This window comes from Meriones unguiculatus (assembly GCF_030254825.1).
Source record: "Meriones unguiculatus strain TT.TT164.6M chromosome 13 unlocalized genomic scaffold, Bangor_MerUng_6.1 Chr13_unordered_Scaffold_48, whole genome shotgun sequence".
Taxonomy (NCBI): Eukaryota; Metazoa; Chordata; class Mammalia; order Rodentia; family Muridae; genus Meriones; species Meriones unguiculatus.
Genome location: NW_026843654.1, coordinates 1,319,302 through 1,326,610, shown reverse-complemented (window position 1 = coordinate 1,326,610; position 7,309 = coordinate 1,319,302). Strand labels below are relative to the sequence as shown.

Sequence of the window (7,309 nt, the reverse complement as noted above, 5' to 3'; positions counted from 1 at the left end):
AAGAGGGAGGAAGCTTTCATGCTTTGACAGTAGTTAGCATTAAGAATATGAAGTGAGGTAGTCAATTATAGATGATCAATAAATGTCCTGATTGGATATTTGTGTGTTCTAGAGCACAGGCATTCAAGAATCAGAATAAAGAACTAACCTTCTCAAGAGGAAGACATGCCTGCCCTAAATTGTATATCACATGGGGTTTTGTTGTTGTTGTTGTTGTTTTGGTTTTTTTGTCTGTCTGTTTGTTTGTTTTTGTGTTTCTCCCAGGGTTGTCTGATACCTACCAGGTAAAAAGTAGCTGCAGTTTCACTGACCCCACTGTAAAGGCACACGATAACAATGTCATTTGCTTTCCTAAAATCTCTCTTTAATTGCAAGCAGTTTTGGCAGCCTTCCTCCTGTGGACAGATGGTTCACTCCACTGAAAGATGAGTAATGGGTTGTTCAAGCAATCCACCTTGATTTCAGGAGGAGGAGAAGGGGAAGTGATTCCTGAATGCTGGAAGACAGAAGGGTAGGCTATTAGACAACAGGCACAAATCTACTGACAAAGAAATCTCCGCAGATCTGGAAAAGGTGTGGCCCTGATTCTCCACATATGGACCCAAAGTTCAAGTCATGGATCCAAGGTGTCTGCGCGGAGCATAGGCTTCTCCCGAGTCAGCTTCTTCCCTAAGCCAGGTCCTCATTGCTTTTGTAATTAGCGAACATGCATTCATTCCTCCTGGGCGAGGAAGCACTATGCTTTGTCTCTTCAGTACACTGTGAGCCTAGGGGAGGTGCTCATGTCGCTCACTGACCAATCAGGACTTCCAGGGGAGGCTTGTAATCAGAGGAAGGGGAGGGTTTTTCCTGGTGGTTTGTGGCAGGTTCGCTTTGGAAGCTGAGCTTTCCGGAGTGTTTCGCATCCAGTGATTTGAGCTCAGCTGCTGGGTCCTCTGAGGGGATTTCAGGCGACTTCAAAGTGGCGACATGGTGAGTGTGCGGCTGCAGCCGCCAACGTGGTGGTGGAGTAGGAGGCTGAAGAGCCGGAGCTGGTGTGGTTTGTCCTTCCTGTGCTGGACAGAAAAGGGCAGTCATCAGCTGCTTGTGAGGTCCTTTGTCCTGGCCTTAGGAATGCTGAGCTATCTGAGTCCCACGTGTTGGAAGTGGGATGGACTGTGAGCAGACTGCATGTGGGGACCTGGGCACTGTTAAGAATGAAATCCTGGGACAAATGGCTGAGTTGCCTATTTAACAGTTCAGAGAAGAATTAGCTACCAGGTTTGCCCAGCATCGCTGAGTCCCTACCTGTTTACAGGCTATAGCTGGCATACACTGCCCTCTAGCCCAGGGCTCGGGCCCTTAACCCAGCTGCACTTCTTTCTGTTATCTACCCAATTTGCTTACCTGCTCTATTTCATCTATTATTTACAGTAGTCTCATGGTTTGGCGTGCCCCTCTCCTCTCCTCCCTCTCCTCTCCTCCCTCTCCTCACATGGCTCACAGATGCCTTTCTATATATAATAAACTTTCTCCCCAAAATACCAAGGAAGAGTCATGTCACTTAATTTTTATTTTTTTCATTCACCTCCCATTTGCTACTCCTTTCTTTCAAATGCAAAGCTCCCTTAGGCTTCAGTTTTTGTTACTGTTTGCATTTGACTGAGGGATGATGCAGGAATTCTCAGCTGTGAGGTAGAGATGGCTGCATTGGACAGTGAGAGGGTAATGAAATGTGTACATGCAGCACCCTGTGACTTGTAAAATAAACATGTACCCTGGGAGAGTGGAAACATTTATTAAACTACTAATTTACTATGCTGAGGCTCTGTCTGCCCCTAGAATGGAAGCGCAGAGCTGAGATAGTTTGTGTTGTCTGAGACACCTGATCTCTCATCCTCCAGTAGAGGATCTGCCAGAGTCCTGAGGACCAAATGCTTGGAGTAAGCATATTATGATGGATTCTGGGGAAAGTTCACATCCTGGAAGGAGGAACAGTACAAAGTACCTTGCAGAGTCTTTCCAAGATTCTTCTCTGGTGCTTATATAGTGATCAATATCCTGGAAAATAAGCTAGCTATGCCATGGAGACCATGGGATTCATTGTTGACAGTCCCAGAAAAGCTGGTCTGCTGAGCTAGGAGAGTCTGATGTGTTAGAAGTGGGATGGACTGTGAGCCAGTATGTATGTGGTGCTCTGGACAGAGTCCCTTGTCCTGTCAGCCTTTCTGAGTGTGGATTCCCTGGGGAGGAGGAGATTCTACAGCTCTGTCGTGTAAAAGGGATTTTCATTATTCTCCTCTCATATTTGTCCTTGAGGCTTAGTACTATCTTTTGAGGTCTGTGTATGTCACCAAGGAAGATCTTTTCTAGTTGCATCCATTTGCCTGCAAATTTCATGATTTCCTTGTGTTTAATTGCTGGGTAGTATTCTATTGTGTAAATATCAGTTTCTTTACCCATTCTTCCGTTGAGAGGCATATAGATTGTTTCCAGTTTCTGGTTAGTAGAAATAATGCTGCTATGAGCATTTTTGACGGAATGTCCTTGTTGGATGGTGGAGCAACTTTCAAGTGTGTGCCCAGGAGTGGTATAGCTGGGTCTTTAGGTGTGACTTTTCCCAGTTTTCTGAGAAATTGCCAGATTGATTTCCAAAGTGGTTATATAAATTTGCTCCCCCTCCAGCAATGGAGGAGTGTTCCCCTTTCTGCACATTCTTGCCAGCATATGTTGCTACTTGAGGTTTTGGCCATAGTCTCATGGTTACACATTCTGACAAGTGTAAGATGGAGTCTCACAGACAGTTTTGATTTGCATTTCCCTGATGAGTGAGGATGTTGAGCACTTTTTTAAGTATTTATGCACTGTTGAGAATTCTCTATCCCTGTGTCCTATTACTAATTGTATTATTTGGTCTGTTGGTGCTTAATTTCTTGATATCTTTAACATAATTCTGGATATTAGCCCTTTTTCAGATGTAGGGTGGTGAAGACCTTTTCTCAATCTGTAGATAGCCATCTTCTCGTCTTGATAGTGTCCATTGCTTTACAAAGCTTTTGAGATTCAAGATGCTCCATTTATTAATTGTAGATCTTATCGCCTGCATTGCAGATATTCTGTTCAGGAAGTTGTCTCTCCTGGACCAATGAGTTCAAGAGTGTTACCTACTTTCTCCTCTTGCACATTTTGGGAATCTGGCTTTATGTTTAAGTTTTTGATCTACTTGGATTTGAGTTTTCTGCAGGGTGAGAAATATGGATCTGTTTGCATTTTTCTACATGTGGACATGTATTTGGAGCAACACTATTTGTTGAAGATACTGTCTTTTCCATTGTATTTATTTATTTATCTGTGTCTTTTATTTGTTTCCATTGATCACTCAGCTTATTTCTATGCCAGCCCCAGGTAGTTTTTATTACTATTGCTATTAGTATATCTTGAAGACACGTATGGAGATACTACCAGAAGTTCATCATTCTAGGCTGAAGTAATCTTTGTCTGAAAAAATATGTCCAGGAGAACACAAATGGGTGTTGGCTTTCAGATGTAGCCACACAGTAGTGGGTGCTTTGATGTAAGGACACAGGCACAGGTGACCTAAAGGATGAAACATGGGAACAGATGCCTTGAAGGGACAGGTCACAGGTTGTTTAGTATTTTTTGTTTTTGTTTTTGTTTTTTAAGAAGCAAACATTTTGCTTTGGAATGAAATGAGCCGGAATGCCACAATTTAAGCTATTGAAAGAGAACACAAAATGAGTTACGGCAATTGACTTCTTTAGGGCATTACCAGTCTATGTCATCTGGATTCTAGAAGTCCACTCAAACAGCAAATGGAACTGTTTTCTTGAATCTCTTTTCTTTGTCCATTTCTTAATGTCTACCTCCCTTCAAAACTTTATTCCTTCCAACACCCTGACTAGGTAAAAGAGAACAAAAGCTAGAAGGGAAAGAGTTATAAGTCCCTTAAAGCTACTCTGTGAGGTTTAGGGTGGCCAGGTTCTTTGGGGCAATACCTGTTAGTCACCAGGATATCCAGCAGTCCAACAAACCAGCAGTGACAAATGGAGTAGCACGGTGGGTGAACAGCATCAGGAAGAGCAGCAGCTTCTTCCTTCTTCAAAAACCCGGGCCCCTTTCATGGCTCTGTCATGTGAACTTTCTCCAGAAGACTCAGAAATAACTATGTGCAGGTGACAAAACCACAGGCCTGCTAGAGCACGAGACAATCAAAACTAACAGCTGTGAACAAACTGAAGCAGCCTTGCGCTCCACACCTGGGGTTAAAAGAAAAACACATTCACATAACATGAGTGGGATTTTAAAGAAACAAAAATTCTTAACACAGTTTCTGATTTTATAATTTAATATCTTCTCTCTCTTTTAGTTAGTTTTGATTAGAGTGTGTCCATATGTTTTATTTTCTCCCAAACCCAAACCTTTATTTTTTGGATTCTTTATCATCTCTTTATATATTTTTTTAAATTTCTGCTCTCAATTTGATAATTTCTTGATCTCTACTCCTTTTGTGTGCTTATATATTTTTCTTCTAGACATTTCAGGTCTGCTGTTACATGGATAGTATGAATGTTCTCCAGTATCTTTATGTAGGCACTTTGTGCTATGAAGTTTCCTCTTAGTATCACTTTTCATTCCTCATTATTTTCCATGAGTTTGCATGTGATATGTATTTATTTTCTATGAATTTTATGCTTTTCAACTGTTTTATTTCTGTTTGAAACTATTTTTTTTTCACTTGTTTGAAGGTTATTCACTTTCCATGAGTTTGTAAGCTTTGTGTTCTTTCTGATGCTATATATATCCAGCCTTAAGCCAGGGTGGTCTGATAGGATACATGATGTTATTTCAATGTGCTCTAAAAACTTATATTCTGTTTGAGTATTTGGTCAATTATAGAGGATATTTCAATTAGCAATAATCGTGCCTCGGATAAACCTCATTGGCTATGATACTGCCACTACGCAAAGCTATGGATATTTCATGAAATGATGAGAAGATGTATTTCTTTATGTTTCTGTAAAAAGTTTTGTAAATTTCAGATAGTTAGTCCCTGCTGTGGTAATATAGCTGAGCTCAGGTGGTGACATATTACCTGACTGTTCTTTAATCTATCCCTAAACTGGTGTCTATGCATCTGGGTTTGGGGCAATTATAGGCCAAGTGCTGATTTGATGTGTGGGAGTTTTGTTCTTGGGGTTCTGTTAGCACTCTGAAGTTTCAGAAAGTGTGGGATGAGTGTTGCTATTTTAATGGCTTGCTTGACTACTGTATTCATGGTGTTCTGTTTGCTGGATGGTATGGAGAGGAAGGAGCCACATGTGTTTAGTTAGAGCACTAGGGAAGATCCTGAGAATTGGGTTTCAATTAACAAAGATATTGGGGAAGATCCCCAGTATACCACCTTAGACTCCATGCAAGCATATGCTATTGTGCTGATCCAAATCCACCCTTATATTTTAATATTTGCCAGAGAGTATATTCTTTGTCTCGGGATGTCATGTACTCATGACATTAATACTTCCTGAGACTTCTGTGTCATTGAATTGCAAGTCTGTAACATTCTTCCTACCTCTTGTGTTTGTTTTGAGTTTTTAAATGAGGTAATACGAGTAGTATTTTTCCTGTATGTGTGACCATACACCTCTTGTGTACCTGGTCCTCACAATAGTCAGCCAATGGCCTCAGAACTTCAGAATTTGGGGTAATGGGTAGTTGTGAGCCTGAATGTAAGCTCTGGCAATTGAGCCCAGTTATATCCAGACAAACAAGAGCTTTTCATTGATGATCCACTTCAATCGTCTTATGTTGCTCATTTATGACCAGCTATTCCAGTACTAATGTTTTCATCTGTCCATTTGTGCCTGTTTGAACACGGATTCCATTTTAGTAAACTCTCATTCATATTAGAGTTTAAACTGGGACAGTTCATGTTTCTCTAAGATAGATACAGAAATGTTGTGAATATATAATTCTTTGTAGGAACTTCAGAAATACCATGGAGTTCATTATATCTTTCTTATTTGAATGATTGTGGTGGATTCAGGTCTTAAATGTACCTCTGCATGTCATGAAACTAGTTTCAGAGGCTGGGCTGGCCTCTGACTCAATGAGATACACATACCTCTCCCTCCTGAGTGCGGGAATTAAAGTTTTGAACCAGTACATCCTGCTTGCTCCTAATTTTTGTAGTTAGTAATTGTGCATACAATTTCTGTGATCTGCGGTCTGTTCTGTTCATCAGCATCCTTGACTTGCTTACTTTATGTCTGTTAATTGACATTTCTCTTGGAAGGCTATATTCTATTCAAAGGTTGCAGAAATGAGGTGAACCTCCTCATTTAGTTTCCTTCTAAAATGAGTGGTGAGTACATTGAAACTTCTGTGTCAGGAGATGTCAGGGAAGCACCAGAATTGTATGAACATATTGTCAATGAAGTATGCATTTACACTGTTGTCACCATTGTCCTTTCTGCTATCCTCATGTATGGGATCATTTAGAATTCAATTACCTATGCTGATGTGGATATAAACTTCACTCAGGAAGAGTGGGCTCTGTTGGATCCTTCCCAGAAGAGTCTCTACAAAGATGTGATGATAGAGACCTACAAGCACCTTACAGCTATAGGTAAGACAGTAAATTTTTTTTCACTATTAAGATAAAGGGGACATCTGTTGTTACTTTTGTTTGTTTTTATTGATACTCTTATATAATTTTAATTGGAATCGGGATGATTGAGGTTAAAAATCAGGCATGTTTCTGAGATTTACTGAACATAGTAACAGAAAATTTAGGTATTTTTCAATAATATATTATACCCTTTCTGGTACATATTTTAGGCTACAATTGGGAAGACCATAATATGGAAGAACATTATCAACCTTCTAGAAGATATGGAAGGTAATTATTTCATGAAAGCTGATATAAATATTCTTGTGAAAATAATTTTCAAAGATGATTTATTTATTCATTATTTATATGTTATTCTACCTGCACACCAGATGAGGACATAAGATCTCATTTTAGATGGTTGTGAGCCACCTTGTGGTTGCTGGGAATTGAACTCAGGACCTCTGGAGGAACCACTAGTGCTATTAACCTCCAGGTCATATCCCCAGCCCCTGTAAAAAATAATAATGTGTCCCAGAGGTTTTAAAGAAAAGCGACAGTGTGAAAACAAACACCACTCTAAGAGTATTAAGGACTATTAAATTCTCACAATCCCATGTTCCTCACTGTCAGGTATATTATTTATGTTCGCAAGGCATTTTGAAACAACAGAAGATGGTGAAACCCTTGTGAAACAGATAT

The 7,309-nt window shown here is 40.1% G+C and overlaps 1 long non-coding RNA gene and 1 other non-coding gene across 2 annotated transcripts; one reads left to right on the top strand and one right to left on the bottom strand.

The window, feature by feature from the left end:
- The first annotated feature begins 685 nt into the window (after nucleotides 1–685).
- Nucleotides 686–6,900, top strand: LOC132651351 (uncharacterized). The gene is made up of 3 exons (XR_009589070.1): nucleotides 686–972; nucleotides 6,499–6,625; nucleotides 6,838–6,900. It is a non-coding gene; the product is annotated as an uncharacterized LOC132651351 (long non-coding RNA).
- Nucleotides 4,833–4,969, bottom strand: LOC132651354 (U4 spliceosomal RNA). Its single transcript, XR_009589071.1, has one exon. It is a non-coding gene; the product is annotated as a U4 spliceosomal RNA (small nuclear RNA).
- Nucleotides 6,901–7,309: the final 409 nt, after the last annotated feature.